At 31.8% G+C, this 17120-nt stretch overlaps 1 pseudogene; it reads right to left on the bottom strand.

Moving 5' to 3' along the window:
• Positions 1–3037: 3037 nt before the first annotated feature.
• Positions 3038–3101, bottom strand: LOC120202045 (annotated as a pseudogene).
• Between the last annotated feature and the right edge of the window lie 14019 nt (positions 3102–17120).

Raw genomic sequence — 17120 nt, 5'->3', positions numbered from 1 at the left:
AGGACAATTCTTTGTTGACGACTCGGATTATGTTGTTTCAACGATAATTGGTTTCGATCTCAGTTTCCTCTTAGCAAACAACTTTGTTAAATGTGTTCTCGGAAAGTCAAATATGAATTATCACGTTTGGAATTGAGCCTTCTCTTTAACCTTCGGCTAAAAGGAAAATTAGCTAAGCATGCCCAAAGTCATACTTAGCATAATAAACGAAATTTTAAAGAAAATAAAGAAGTGTGAGAAAAATAGAGAGAAAGCTAGAGAGAAAAAGGATATTTGATTCTCATATCTGTTTGTGTTATCAGATGTCTTTCTAGGCTTACCCTGATAGGGTATTTATAGCCTTCAAATTCCTAAAACAACCTAAAGATAATTCCTAAAATAATATCATTTATCCTAATTAAAACACTTAAAACTATTTAAACTAAAATACCTAAAACAAAGATAAAATAAAATAATATTTAAAATAATATCCTAAATCCTAATTGAAATACTAACATCTATTTAAACTAAAATACAAAGATAAAATATAATATTAATAAATATATACTAAATAAGCCCCGGATGAAAATGGGTGTCTACAATTGCCCCTCTTTATCCTTTTTCATGTAACAAAAAATAGGACAAAAGATAAAAGGACACAAATTTTTGTTCGGTAGTTGCAGATGACTTATTTGTTTTGGAATTGAGTCGATCCATTGGGCACGATATCCTTCTTCGTGAAGTTAAAATCGTGAGTGGCTCCTTGGTTGTGAAGTTGAGCTTTGAACTGAAAAATCCTGAGCACGATATACTTCGTCGTGAAGTTGAAACTGGGCTCAGAGCATTGGAAAGTTACTCATGTATCGTCTTCTAGCCCAATATACTTTGTCGTGAAGCTAAATTTAACCTAAAGACTTTGGTATAAAACTGGTTTTTCATTGGTGTCTTACAGATGACTCATTCGTCGGGAAGTTGGGTTAATCTTTTGGGTACGATATCCTTCATTGTGAAGTCAAAATCGTAGGTGGCTCCTTCGTTGTGAAGTTGAGCTTTGAATTGGATATCCTTCATTGTGAAGTTGAAATCCAATCTTGTAAATTGAATCACTTTGATATTAATATCTTTCGCTGTAAAGTTGAAATTGTGGATGGCTTCTTTGCTATGAAGTTGAGCTTTAAATTGGATGTCCTTTGTTGTAAAGTTGAAATCCATTCTTGAAAACTGCATTGGCTCGAGTTTAATATCCTTCGCTGTGAAGTTGACATTGACTCTAACAAGAATAATTTGGAGGGAAATCTTCAATCTCTGGTTGTCAGTCCTGATTACTCTTGATTATGGAATCTTGAATTTCTAATATTGATCTTGGATTCTCCACCATGTTTAAATCTTATATATAGAATTTTATTTCTAATCTTGGTTTGGGCAATGTCTTTCAATTATCTCATGTATGGTGCATAAGTCTTGATCGACTTCCAAATATCTTCTAGAAACTGCCACATCAAACTGTTCCATGCCCAGAGTCGTGTCCATGTCTCTAGCCGTGACCAAATAATAATAAAAAATTACAGAATGCCTTCCTTTTATTGTAATTTCCAGAATCTGACGTCCTACACAGAAAATGAATTAAAACAAAAAAATAAGTCACAAAAAACCAATGATTAAGGAATAATTTAAAATAAAAATATTAACTAAATTAAGCACTTATCAAATTCCCCCTCACTTATTCAATGCTTGTCCTCAAGCATTCCTCAATTAACATGTCAAAATCATAAGTTGTCATCTTCAATTTCAATTTATTCCTCAAACTTCCAATCGAACTAAGTCCATGAAATTTGTCGAATTCAAGTTACAGTCAAGCAAAGACACAACTAAGAAAATTTAAACTAAGCAAGACATCCCAATTAATTGCCAATTTCAATGAAACATGACTCAATATCTCACAAAGATTCACACATATCTGCTCAAAGTGTTTGGGGTGAATGAAATCGCTCAAACCGAAACTAACCAAAACATTACCATAGGCTTGGAATCCAATCAAGTCTCCACTACAAAAAAATGAATATAATGCAATAATCAAAGGGTCTTTAAACAAGGTATAACGGGGCTTAGAGTAGGGTAGGGAAAGCCCAAAAAGGAAGGTTTAAAATACCAAAACAAGAGATCAAAATAATTAAGAACAATCCACGAATTAATATGAAGCACAATGAAAAACAAAACAAGGAAAAATAATAAATGAAAGACGATTAAAACGATCAATTTTTCCTTCCTTTTTTTTTCTTTTTTTCGAACGAAGGATTTTTTTCTGTTCGAAACAATGAACAACTTGTTTTTTTTTTTTGAAATAGTTATTTGTTTCTTCTTTTTTTCATGGAACAAAAGTGATACAAGATCTCAAGTCTCGGTAAGGGTGTGAACAGAGAGGAAAGATAAAAAGAAAGGCTTCGGGTTTAATTGAGGTGTAAAACAAAGAAATGGAAATAGGCTCAAATGTGGTTCACTAGTGGATATGTAAATGGGTAGGCTTTTGGGGAAAAGTGGGTTTATCCTAGGTGTCCCTATCACATTAAAACATTACGTTCAATATGTAGTCTCGATATGCATTGTGATTACAAGTTCTAGAACATCCTAATAAGTCTGACACACACAAGTCAAACAATGAGCAAGAAAGAAAATGTATGCTCGTTAGGCTCAAATCTCACAAGAAAAAAATATATACACTGAGTCAAGTTCATCTCTATAGATAAAAGCATGAAATATGAATACTTAACAAAAAAAATTCACCATCTATACCAATCACCAATCATGCTAATTAAATTTGATCAAAACATGATCACAATCCAAAAGGAAGCAAGAGTATAAAGTGAAGTTCAAGACTAACAACCAATGATCCCAACATATCAATATCATAATAACTCAATTTCAAACAATCAAACAAGTGAAGGAAAAATTTGACGACATGCTTATCTTTCCCCCACACTTAATCTGTTTTGTCCCAAAACATATGTTGAATTTAAAAACAAAGAGAGGGAAAAAGAATATTCCCCAATCTAGTGGCAAAAAAAAATTGGATCATTTCTCGATTTGTGCGTGTCATCCTTGTGCAGGGGCCATGCTAACCTTCGTATGGAAAGTCAAAGTCAAGTGGCTCATAATTTTCAGCAGTTCTTCTTGCCAAGAAATCTGATATGGCACTTTCCTTTATAGCTTTTTGGCTCACGTACTCGATGTCAAATTTGGATAACAGCATCTGCCATCGGGTTTTTCGATGGGAGGATATCTAACCTCGCAATCAATGAACTTCTTGCTTAGATAGTAAATGGTTATTTCCTTCCTCCCAGATTCATCATGCTGACCTAGAACACACCCCATTGAATTCTCGAATATGGATAAACACAAGAATAGATGTTTAGCCTGACTGGGGGATATTAAGATAGGAATACGAGATAAGTATTCTTTTATTTTCTCAAATACAGTCTGGCAATCCTCATCCCATGTTCCAGAGTTATTTTTTTTGAAGAATGCGAAAAATTGGGTCGCACTTGTCGGTCAATTAAGATATGAACCACACTATGTAATTTAACATGCCCAGAAAACCTCGAACCTCTTTCTGTATTTGTGGGTGAGGTAAATTCTAGATGGCTTTGACTTTATCTAGATCGACTTCGATATCTATCCTATTGATCACGAAGCCTAACAGTTTTCTGGATATTACCCGAAGTATATTTGTTGGGATTCAGTTTCAGCTAGAACTTTCTTAATCTTTAAATGAGCTTTTTCATATTCTCGACATGTTCATCTTTAGTTTTTTCTTTAACAATCAAGTCATCGACATAAACCTCGATTTCTTTGTGAATTATGTTATGAAACAAGGTCACCATGGCTCTTTGATATGTTTCCCCAGTATTCTTTAGTGTAAAGGGCATCACCTTGTAGCAAAAAAATCCCCAAAATGTGACAAATGAGGTTTTTTCATGTCCTCAGGATGCAACTTAATCTGGTTATATCCTATAAATCTGTCCATGATTGAGAAGAAAGCGTTCCTGACTGTATTATCCATAAAAGTGTCTATGTACGGTGGAGGAAAGTTATCTTTGGGACTCACCTTGTTAAGGTCTCGGTAATCAACACACATGCGTACTTTTTCATCTTTCTTTGGAATTGACGCTGTGTTAGCCACCCATTCCAGATACTCGGTCGGCATCGAATTGTTTCTTGAGCTCTTCCTTGATTTTAAAGAGCATTTCAGGTCTCATTCTCATGAGCTTTTGTTTCATCGGTTTGCATTATGGTTTGATGGACGTTTTGTGGACTATCATATTTGTATCTAGTCCCGGCATGTCTTGATATGACCATGAAAACACATCTTTTTATTCTTGAAATAAGAATATTAAGTCTTGCTTCAGTTGAGAGAGTCATGTCAATTTTGACTTTCTTTCTCTCATCTTCTGTACCCAGATTCAGGACTTCAATTTTCTTTTTATGTGGCAATATTTGCTTGTCTTCGTTTTCTATCATTCTTAAAAATTTGGAAGGTAAATTGCATTCGTCTTCATTGTCATATTCATTAAATTCCCCAAGACAAATGAAGTGTTCAAAATCTACTTTTGGGTCAATATCATCAGCACCTGCATTATCATTATATTGGGACCCTTACAAAAGATCACTTTTTGCCCCTGGTGTAGGAGAATAGGGATAGTTTGAGTACTACTCTGAAAGAAATTTGAAAACCATCGGTAATTCTTCAGTCATCTAGTTGCTAAGCACCGATCCAGGTAGAAAAGGGTAGATTCTTGACCCGTCCATATTTTTGGCATTCTCTGAGATTATAGCATTAATACTCCAATCTTTCAAAGCATCCTCTAAATCTGGTGAAGTCGTCCCAAACTCATGATCATTGAATTTAAATGTTTCATAAAAAGGTGGAAAACCCATGGGTTCCCATTGAAATTCACTCTCATTTAATCTGGCCAATCTTCTTTCTCGATTTTTATGAATTTTCTTCCTTTTCTGTTGTTTACTAGGCCGAAAATGAAGCCCGAACTTGTCTAGCTTTGTTATAGGAAGGATAAGATTGATCCTTTCTTGAAAAAGACTCCCAAATCCTCTTTCCAAGGTCTGTTTGATCTCTATTTTAGTGCATTCGGAGAGCCAGGGTTTGGAAATTTTTCCTCCTTCAACCAAAAATGTGGCATTCACAAACTCTAAGGAGAAGAATGAATATTCTATCGGTTTATCATTTGCTTCTATGTATGGGGCATCGGTGGTCACACTCGCCACGATATCTTCTTCAGCATTTACAATTACTAGAGCCCCGTCGATGACAAACTTGACTTTCTGGTGCAGTGTAGACGGTACTGCTTCAGCTTGATGGATATAAGGCTTATGGAGATATATCTGGTGTTTGTTTCCTTTTCCTTTTAACGAAAATTTTCTGTTAGTTAATGCTAATGTAAAGAATGAAAATAACAAAATGCAAAATATGTCTAAATGCATGATGCATGAAATGTTCGAGGCATTGATCCAAAAATTTGTCTGTTATTATGAATAATCTTTATTAGGACAAAAGTGTTATTTCTTAAGAGACAAAAACATCCTAAAGGTACATTCTGACTAAGTCTTTTAGACCCTGAATAACTTCTAACAGGTTGACTAGTTTATGCCTTCGTCTGTCAAAGGTTGAATATCATGTCGAACTGCACCGGCTTCTCTGGCTAATCGTGCAAGTGTTGAGCTTCTTTTTGTACTTGTTCTGGGAAATCTTGGATAACTGCATCTCTAGCTTTCACATTTCACCTTTTCCTGGGCATGTTCCCAACGAAAACACCACTAAAATCCCCCATCAAAGGGAACTATCTGAAGTTCACTTGCTTGTTTCTTGAATCTGTCCACAATGGCCACTAATTCAACTATGGTTTTTTCCATCCCGCTCATGCTGCTTCTGAAGAGATTTCTCTAAGTCAATTACTTGAATCCTCAAATGCTTATTCCGGTGCTGGTTGTCTAAAAAACATCTCTGAGAAGTCTTTAGCTGTTTTGAATAGAAAGTCATTGATCTTAAATGGAAACAATGTATGTATTGTATGTGTGACTTTACCAGAAAGGTAATTGTACGTGTATGCATGTGTTTTGCTGCAAGATATATAATGATCAAAAGTATGTGTATGATATGAATTTTGTGTGCATTTATGGTTCATTATGTGAACATTGAAGTATGACATTATGACATGAGTGTTGAGGTAGAAACAAGTGAGAAGTAAAAACATGAAGGAGCTTTCCTTTAGCTTTTAAATGAGCATCTCTTATAATGTTAATTATTCTCTAGGTTTTTAGCACACACTCGTTGTTTAATACTTTTTCAGATGATTAGTATCTGAGTTAAAGGTAAGGGGCAAACATCCAGTGTAATCGAGTAAGACAATATTAAATAAAGTGTATATGGTTTGATTTCATAAAAATGCAATGTAGAAACCATTAAGAACTTAAATAATCTTCGAATTGTTGATATTGTAATAAACGCGACACGTTAATTAGACTCTAGAATTTTTAATGAAGCATATTGATTGGATTGATTTTCTTGTTTAAGGATATTGAATTCATATAGATGTGTGGTTTGAATGTTAAGTTGGCCAAGTGTTGATGTATTACCTAATGAAGTATTTTGTGTGCTTATACAAGTGACACTAAGTGTACTAAATATGTTAGACTCATAGGATGCATGAAATGACCCAAAATGTATAATTAGACTTGTAACGCCCCAGATCCAAGGTTAGAAGTTTCGGGTTGACCCGAGGTAGTTGGACGAGCCCAATTACCTTGAAAGAGAGTTATACCCATTTAGAACTTGATTTAGGCTTGGTTTGGAGGCCCAAACAATATCAAAAAGGGTAATTTTAAAATGAGGATGGAAATTGAGGTACCAAAAGAGCTATTAACCCATTGTTCAAAATAAAAACTAAAACCCTCCTTTTAGGCATGAAAACACGTTAACCCCATCCATATTATCTCACCAAACACTCTTTCTTTATCTTCTTACTCTCCAATGTTGATTAAAGGTTGAAGCTTTAATTTATGCAAGTCTAGTCCAAGAAATTCTAAGGTAATAAATAAAATCTCCATCTCAAGAGCTTCAATTTAAGCCCCCAGTTATAAGTTGTGACCTTAGAAACCAAAAAAGGGTTTTATGGAGGTTTATGAATCCAAGTTTCTTTCAAATCATTTTTAGTGAATTTAAGTTGTACAAAATGTCCTTAACTTCAATCCAAGCTCCAATATAAGTTAGTAATTCATCTTCTTGCCTTTAATTAGTGAAAGAAGTTGGAGAGAACTACAAAGCTAGAGGGAATGAGAAATTGACCCTTAGTTGATTTGAGGGCATTCTCAACAACTAAGAAACTAAGGTAATACATTCACAACTCCTTCATACCATTTTTGAGTTATGAGAATTCATTTTAGCAAGAGAGTTGAATCCTGAAGAATGATTGAGCATTTCATTGTAGATTTCATATATTGGTGTTTTTAGTATGATTAAGGACAATTATGATCCTATATTATATACATAAGACTTTAATAATATTTGGGGACCTCAATAGGGCCTTCAAAGGGGATTTGAGAAGCATTTATGTGCCTAAGTAAGGCATTTATGGGTTTGGGTATCGGTACTGGAAGAATAGTACCGATATTGTTCTTGTGAGGAACAAAAGGAGATAATTTTAGCATAGAAGTATCGAATCTCTTTCATTGAGTATCAATACTAGGGTTAGAGTATCGATATCTGCATAGGAGTATCATTACTCGAGGTAATTTTCAAAACATCGAAGTAAATTTTGGTATCGGTACTCGAAGAGTATCGATACACTAGCTCGAGAGTGCCAATACTGGCCCAGTAGTATCGATACTACTCACCATTTTTAGTTGGTTTTAACCTTATGGTATCAATACCCTGGGTTGAATACCGGTACCATCAGATAGTTTTGGACAAGTAGTCCAAATGAAATAGAAGAAGAGTTGAATGGCCCTAAAGTACTAATTTTTATTCAAATAAGATTATAAGTGAGAACCATAGTAAATATACAATTACAATTAGAAACAATATAAAATAAGGCAACATAAAACTAGCCTTGGTTGATGCTCGGGAAAATTGTGAGTACACTAAAGTTACTTTTGCATATGAGAATAGCTTTGAAGTATAGATTGTCGGATATCCTTAGGTAGGGCGCGAGGCCCTTTGAAACTAGCTAGGGCGTGAGGCCCGAACACCTGCGAGGGGTGTGTTAGTCGGGTGTTGAATCCAATGTAATGATTCCAAATATCACCTAGGTGGACTAGAGGGATGCTTGAGCTTTGAGATGCAGAAATCTCTCAGTCGCACCATGATGTCTACATCTTGAGTAGCGTGAGTATGCGAGCATACTTACTTTAATTAATAGAACTTTATAACATTAGCATAGATGAACACTTTTGGTATGGTTTTGTTGTTAGTGTGGCACTAGACTAGTGAGCTCAGCATTCCGATTTCGTTCTCATGCACAGGTCGTTAGGAGGAGCATTTGGAAAGCATATCGTATCTGAGTACGTTCCAGACATCTAGTGTAGTAGAGTACGTCTTGAGTCTTCTTTTAAAGGGCATGTATTATTTATAGATCCATTTTTTATACTCGAGTCGTAACTTTTATTTTAAACTCATGGATGTACTATTTTGAAGTATTATTTTGGGAAGCTCCCAATGTAAACCTTATTTAGTGACACTGATTTACTTCATTTGAATGGTTTTAAATGTATTATTATGATGACTTTTAAGAAAAGTATATGGGTTAGTCACTCCGATGGCCCCGTGTGGTATTCTACTTGGCTGAATTTTGTTTCGTAAAAGATTATGCAATATTTGACTTTGATGCTAGATCTTTGTATGATGTATTGACTCTTGTTATAAAAACATGCTACAAGTGTATTCTGACATGTATGATGTGGTATGAGATCGCTCAAGCATGTATATAGTCCCTAGGATTGATTGTGTGAAACTTTGGTGGCTTATTTATGCATGTTCTTGAGATTTCTACATTTTTTTCTGAAAAATGATCGATCCCTTAGGGGAAAAGATTGATCCCTTCCCAAAAAGGATCTATCCCTTGCTCAATGGATTGATCCCAAAACTATTGGATAGCAAATGATTAATCCTCCATGAAAAGAGATCGATTCTTTCCCTATTTGCTCGATAAAAAATGTAATTCCTAAGAATCCCTAAGTCTTAGTTTGGCCCGAGGATGTTTGTATAAGTTTAAAATGGTCTAGAAATAGAATTGTTAATTAATATTATATCTTAACCTGGAATTTGATGAGACTTACTATGTCACACTTTAATGTATTGAATTTCATAATTATGGAGTCAATTGAATGTTTTTTTATTTTTATGTAACTTTTTAATTGTTTACATTTTAGTCATTAAAAAAGTATGTTTAATTAAGTACTTGTTTGGTGTCTGAATAATCTTCAAATTTACATGCCACTAGTTAATGATTAATAATGAATATTGGTAAACTTATATTGGCATTTCTAGTTTAAATTACTTGATGGTATTAAATAACCAATTTACCCATGTTTAGTTAAAAGTGTTCATCTTGTAATGCATCGATTATTGTATGTCGTTAAGTTTAATATTTTTTATCCACTGCCATGTATTGTATGACGCATGTTTTACTTTAAATGTTTCTGTATAGTACACATGTCTATGAATTTTGATCTGTCTGACAAGTTCAAATTCTAATGTACAATCAAGTATCCTAGTTATGCTTTGGGACCATGTATGAGGTATTGCAGTACATGTCACGTGTTCCATATTCTAGTGCAATGGGTTATCTAATGAATGTTATGGTTTGTACGCATCTGGACTCAGCGTACGCAGTTAGTTTAGTGAGTAGATACATGGCAGATCTTGGTAAAGAACATTTGAAAGTTGTCAAATAGATTTTCTAGTATCTTCACGGTACTAGTAATGTTTGCTTGCAGTTTGGACAAACTAGAGATGGATTTGTAGAATACGTAGATTCTGATTTTGTGGGAGATCTCGATAAGTGAAGATCACTTACGGGCCACATCTTTATGGTTGGAGGATATGCCATTAGTTGGAAAGTTACTATGCAGTTGCCTTGTCAACTACTGAAATAGAGAACATGATGATCATTAAAGCTTATAAGTAAATGACCTGGTTAAAAGAACTCTTTGGTGAACTTAGTGAAGACCTTCAGCTTAGTACGATGTTCTGTGACGATCAGAGTGTTATATTCTTAACAAAATATCAAATGTTGCATATGAAACATATTAATATCCACTATCACTTTGTACATGTTGTAATTGCTTGAGGTGATATTGTTGTGAGAAAAGTTAGCACTAATGCTAACAATTAGTATTAGAGCTATTGTTTGGGTTGTGGATTTTTAAGGAATTTTTTGTTGTGGTTTGTTAATGATTTTAGAGACATGCAAGATGAATTTGTTGCAATGAGTTTTCAGTTGCAAGGGAGTAATTCTTGATTGTTCTAATGATACATCAATGGAAATTGAGTAAGAATTGAAGTTGTTGAAGACTTGATAGCGTTTCTTCAATGGATATGCAACTTACGTAAATATGAAGTTATTGAAGACTTGAAGACCAATTTTGATAGAATTTATGTTAATGGGGAGATTTGTTATATTTTGACTTAAATTATAATTGATAATTAAGTTGAATTTTATTGTAATTATAATGGATGAAGATTACTTGGTAATTACGTTTATTTAATAAAGTAAATATTTATTTTAGGCAAGAATTCTTATGGGAAAAAAATTCTTGGTGACTAAGTATTTGGCTCTATAAATAGAGATAATGTCTTTTCCTTTAGGGCTATATGAGAGATGTAAACCTTTTTTGGATTTATCCAACTTTTGGGCCTTATGTTGCAGAGATAGTTTTGTAAGGATGTTGGAAGACTGTTTTAAGGTATATCAGGTTTTGGTAGCTATATCAGGTTTTTGGGGTACAAGTGATATCATGTATTTATACTCTTTGTGTTCTCTATGTTTATAGTGGATTGTTGTTCATCTCACCCGTGGATGTAGGTAAGGTCGAACCACGTTAAATCTTGTCTCCTTTGCATGTCTTATTTCATGTTAATATCGCATTGGTTATTTTTCCGCTCTCAAATCCCTAACAATTGCAAATATTTTTATTATTTTTCTTGGGAGCTTAAATTTGTAAACACCTTGTTTATTTATTTTTATCCTTTTGTAAAAAAGGAGTGATTTTATCGTAACCTTTGAACTGATATGGAATTGTAAAGGTTACTCTTGAGCCTAGAAAAAGAAAGAAAAAATTAGTGAATTTGCTAGAAATCCTTAGTGTGGAGCTAAGGTAGTGTATGTAGATTTCATTGAGGAAGTTGAACTATTATAAATTCTTGTGCAAATTTTCTTATCTTTTTACTTCCACACCCAAATTTTTCTAAAAACCAATTCACCCTTCTTTGCTCTTTTTCGGTTGAATAGCCTCAGATCCACCAATGAAAGTAATCAATCCTCAAGTGAAGAGGTGGATGAAGAAGAAGAGATGGTCAAACTCTTCAAAAGATTCAAGCGACTCATGACATCCAAATAAGATGTGAAGTATGAATCAAGCAAAAAGAAAAATCCCCTGATGTACTTTAAGTGCCAAAAAAAAATGGGACATGTCAAGTATGATTATTCCCTCCTAAAAAATAAGGCATTTTTGGTTGTTTGGAGTGATGAAGACAACTCCAATTATTAGGATGAAGTAGTAAATATTTGCCTTGTGGTCATTCAACAAGTTTCAATGGTAACTTCTAACTCTAGTTAATCAAATTCTTATTCTTTTAAAGAGTTACATGATGCCTATGATGAATTGTATTTGGAATTTGAGACCATGAATTCCAAATATAAGAAATTGATTTCTAAATTTAAAAATGAAAATTATTTTATTTTGAAAGTTCAATTAGATTTTGAAAAATGGTTTAGAGCTTTCAAAAAATGAAAATTGAAAAGTTTGAAAAATAAAACTTTGATTTGAAATTAAGCTTGAATGCTTAAAGAAAAAGAAATCATTTTAAACAATTCATCTAATTCAATAATGGCAAAATGCTCACAATGACATTATCATGCTCACAATGTATATGCTTGTCCTATAAATAAAAGAAAAGATTTTAAAATCAGACAAGTGTGAGTTCCCTTGGGAACTAGAGACATTGATACTAATTCTCAAGGGCCCAAAGCAATTTGGGTACCAAAAACCAAATGAATGTCTCTTGTAGGTGTGTTGGAGCAATGGTGATAAAGGTAAAGAAATTCAAATACTCTAATCACACTAAAAGAAGAATGGGTAATCTATCTCTAAACTTAAAGTTTTGATTTTGTATATTGGTTGCTTATTAATTTTTATACATGCACAAGTATTAAGCATGAATGATTACATGTTATTTGTATGTTGAAAATGTGTTATGATGGACATTTTTTAAGTGTTTTTATTAAATTTTAGTTCATCATAATGATTTTTGGTCAAGTTGTGTTTTTCATGTTTTTAAATATATATATATATATATATATATATATATATATATATATATATATATATATATATATATATATATATATTTGCCTTAATTTGAATTTTTTTACTTGTGATTTCACTTAGAAATGATATCTCTCTAACAATTGATATCTATTTTCAAATGCATAACATTTTTGTAATTCTTTATGCATATGAGTAATAATGTCTAATTTTTTATATTACATAAAGTATGATAGACTTGGATTTATTGAATTTCATATGTTAATAACATGTTTGTTCATGTTTGTTGAAATTCAATATCTTTTAAGTGTTAATTTTTTGTGTCAAAATATTCCATGGAATGCTTTTATTGAGGAGGAGTTTTGATTTTTAAAATGATTTTATGTTGAATTTTTTTAACTTGCTCTCTATTGTTATCTTGAACCAATAAAGTGGATTATTTTTTATAAAACAAAAAGGGGAGAAATATAGTTTAAAAAAATTAATTTCTAAAAGAAAAGTGAGAGCTTAAATATTTTTCAAATATTTTCTATTTTTCAAGAAATATTTGTCTAATGGGGGGTTTTGGCAAAAATATTTTTTCAAAAGTTTTTTTATATTAAAAATGGGATGTTATTGAACTTGTTTTGATATAAAAAATTTAGAGAAAAATACTTTTGGACTTGATTGAATTTATTCAAATTTTTAAAAAAATAATTCAAAGTTCATTAAACAAGAATCTGAACATAAAATAATTTTCTAGGTAAGCAGTGTTGGTATTGTTCTTACAGTATCAATACCGCATGAACAATATCGATATTGCTACCATAGGTAAGAGAAGTATCGATACTCTATTGATAGTATCAGTATTACCCGTTGTTTTTCAAATTGTTCAAATTCCAGTAAGCAAAATTGATATGTATCGATATTACTTTACACAGTAGTATTGATAATGGTCAAGCACAACAATTACTAACAACTAGTTTATTTAAAAAGTATAAATGAAGTATCGATACTCCTTTAGGTAGTATTGATACTCCATGTGTTAGGCTATTTTATTTTGCAGAAATTAATTCCCAACGGCTCCAAATCATCTCCAATGGCGATAAAATGTTATAAATTCATTCCAACTTATAAAAACAACACAAAAATACTTGAAGAATGTTACAACACATATCCAAGCAATCTAGATCAAGAAAAAAGCTCTTTCACTCTCTATTTTGTATTTTCTATTGTACAAGTGTTTGAGCACATTGAAGATCTTTTTATTGTTTTTCTTGTGAGGTTAAATTTGTAAACACCTACCTTGTGAGGTTTTCTTGTTTACTTCTTTTATCCTTTTGTAAAAAGGGTAGTGATTCTATCTTAACTTTTGAAAATATAGAGAAATGTAAAGGTTACTCTTGAGCCTAAAAAGAAAGAATAAATTAATGAATTTGTTAGAAATCCTTAGTGTGGAGATAAGGTAGTGGATGTAGATTTCATTGAGGAAGTTGAATCACTATAAATCTTTGTGCAAATTTTCCTATCTTTTTACTTTCACACCCAAATTTTTCTCAAGGTTAATTCACCCCCTCTTGTCACTTTTTCGGTTGATCAATAGAGCCTCTATAATCTTAATATATTAATCAGTCAGTTAAATAGATATTAGATCGATTAACGGTTAGAAATTTTTTGAGTTGCCTTAAAGTATATTGCAAACCTCAAGACTAATTTTAACTCGTTAAGAATTAATATCTGATTATTTTTTAATAACACTAGACCTATTAAACTTTTAAGATTGAATAAAAATTTAACTCAAGTGAAATAATGATTCTATTAAATTCAAATTAATTTAAGTAAAAAATTATAAAAATTATAAATTAATAAATTTTCGGTCAGTTGATTCAGATCACATTCTTAACATCACATTTCTCTGATACCGCCTTTGTTATGTAAATTTTGTTTCAAAAATTTTAGAGTCGGTGGCACATATGATGTGGTAGGATTGTAAAGTTAAAATTCAATGTTGCTTTTCATATCAATGTCGCCGGCAATAGGTTTTAGCGTGGTCGTTTGGGATGTTGGTGAATGCTTATGCATGTTGGTATCGTCGACTTATCCAGTGGTTGATGTGCTCTTTGTGGAAGCTTATGTGTGCGATTCACAAACTATTGTTAGTAAAATGGTGGCTTTGAGCTCTGAGCTCTGAGCTCAGATCTATCAGTAGTAGAATCGATAATTGCTTTAGCACAGAGGTTGATGCCTGAATTCATTGGTTTTTTCTTTCCAACAAGTTGGGAGCAGAGTTGGATGTACTAAGTCGTGGAAAAGATAAATCATATACATATACTTATTGTTTTAGAAGAAATGATAAATTTAATTTCGTATGTTAAAGAACATGAAAATATGAATGAATCAAGTGATCTTAGTGGTTAAAAGAATTGTTGTCATTTTTATAAATCCTGAATTTGAGCACTACCGAAAATAAAGTGTTGAATGTTATTATCAAATGATTGAGAGTTTGTAGAACATATATTACCGCTTGTAATCATTCTAGATTGATAAGAAAAATAAAAAAAAAATTACATAACTTTTAAAAATATATATATTAAAACTTTTAACTCATCAAGTGATTTTAGTTATTAAGGAAAATGTTATTTATCTCTAAAGATTTAGGATTCGAGCAGTTGCGTTTGAGTGTGTTCTTAATAGGTAAGAAAAGTTGTGAACAAATAATATCTTATAAATACTCCCTATTAACAAAAATTAAAATTAAATTAATTCAAAATTAAATTAAATAATTTTTTTGGATTTTTAGATTCATCATTGACTACTCTAGGAGGGAATGAATCGGTTGGCTCATTTGTAGGCCAGTGAAGGCTTGAAGGTTGAGGCTCAGATGGATTAGATAGAGGAGGAGCCACCATTTATTCCCGTTGCTTTGTCTTTGGATCGGGCAGTGACGGAGCTATGTACACACAGAGGGATTATTACCCTCAACTTTTAAAGCCTAATAATCTTTTTGTTACCTTGTGAATTTAGATATTAATCAGTTTAATCCTTATTCTCCAAATTTAATGTTTCAATATTAATTAATTAAACCCTTATCCCTTAATACCATGTTTTAGATCCATTCCTGGGATCGAGCTTCCTAGCTGTCATATTCGTGTTTCCCTGGGTTCGATTAACGGTGGTAAACGGGTTATTGGATTGGGTTTTCCGAGATGAATTATTTTGGGTTAGATTTGATTAGGGACAAGTTTAATTTTGGATCCAGTTATTTGAGGTTTGGATTTAATTCAGATTTATGGTAAGTCGGATCGGTTCGAATCAATATCAGATCGATTAAATTTTAGATCGAATTAAATTGGATCAGTTGATTTTTAGGTCAGGTCAATATTGAATTAGTCATTTTCTATTCATGTTACTTCAAATTGAGTTGAGTATGAGTGAAATCAAGTATATATAAAATTATTAAAATATTTTTGTATATTTTTTATAAATTTTATTATTTATGCTCAATTTCATTTAAATTCAATCATCGTTCGGGAATGATAATTTAACTCGAACTCAACCAAAAAGACATGTTAGAGTTTGTGATATTTTTGTCATTGATAGGGTCATAAAATTTGTGATGCAACCTATTCAATAAAGGAAAATAAATTTTTTTTAAACTAGATATTTAATATTTAATTATAAATACAATATTTTTATTGAATTTAAAAGTAATGATGTAATAATTGTATTTGAATGAATGTTTATTTTAAATAAATTTATAAATGACATTATATCCTCAATAATTTTCTAATTTTAAATTACCAAAAATAAATATTTCTATATTGTAAAAATAAATTATTTTTGTATTAAGTTTAAGTAATTGTATTTTTAGAGGAATTAAAAGGATTTGGAAAGTTAATTAGTTATAAAGTAAAATATTAAGTTAATAAATCGTGATTCAATTTTTTTAGGCAAAATGATAGCATTAGTCATTAACATTTGATAAAATGTTATTTTCTCCCTTATTTTTTTTGAAGTATTTTATTTTAAGATAAAATGTTTTCGAGTGAATGAAAACCATTAGCTAACTAATAGTCAATATTTTTTACTGACCAGACAATTCTATATAGACTGAAATATTGACATAGTATGTCCATATGTTATACCACATCAGCAAAAATATTTTCTAATGATTATAAATAATTAATTTCTAGTAATCTGAATGGTTTAAAAGGAAAGAAATGAGAATAAACCAAAGAAGGGCTGCAATGGGGGAATCAATCCTAAGAGCAGTGGGATGATGGTACTCGTTCACTTGTTATGCTTTGACCAATAAAAATATTTAGAATAAAGTGTAATTATCGTAAATATATTGATTATAATATAATAAAAACTATTTATATTAATAACATTAACTTGGAATAATATTTATTTTTAACCGCAGAACCTGAAGCTACTCTTAAAATCTAGAGCGCAAGGTATCCCTTTTCTTCTAAGTTAGTGGCAGGTTGAAGGCAGGCGTCAATAGATGGTCAAGGAATTGCTTTGCAAATGACCAGCAATAGAGTACTAATATCAGCAAGTCGAAAAGATTCTAAGGACCAAAAATACTTCCAAATGGGAGGGCGTAC

Source organism: Hibiscus syriacus, unplaced genomic scaffold (genome assembly GCF_006381635.1).
Source record: "Hibiscus syriacus cultivar Baekdansim isolate YM2019G1 unplaced genomic scaffold, ASM638163v2 tig00008145_pilon, whole genome shotgun sequence".
NCBI classification, from domain to species: domain Eukaryota; kingdom Viridiplantae; phylum Streptophyta; class Magnoliopsida; order Malvales; family Malvaceae; genus Hibiscus; species Hibiscus syriacus.
Note: the sequence above shows the minus strand (reverse complement) of the source record. Positions and strands in the feature narration are given on the sequence as shown.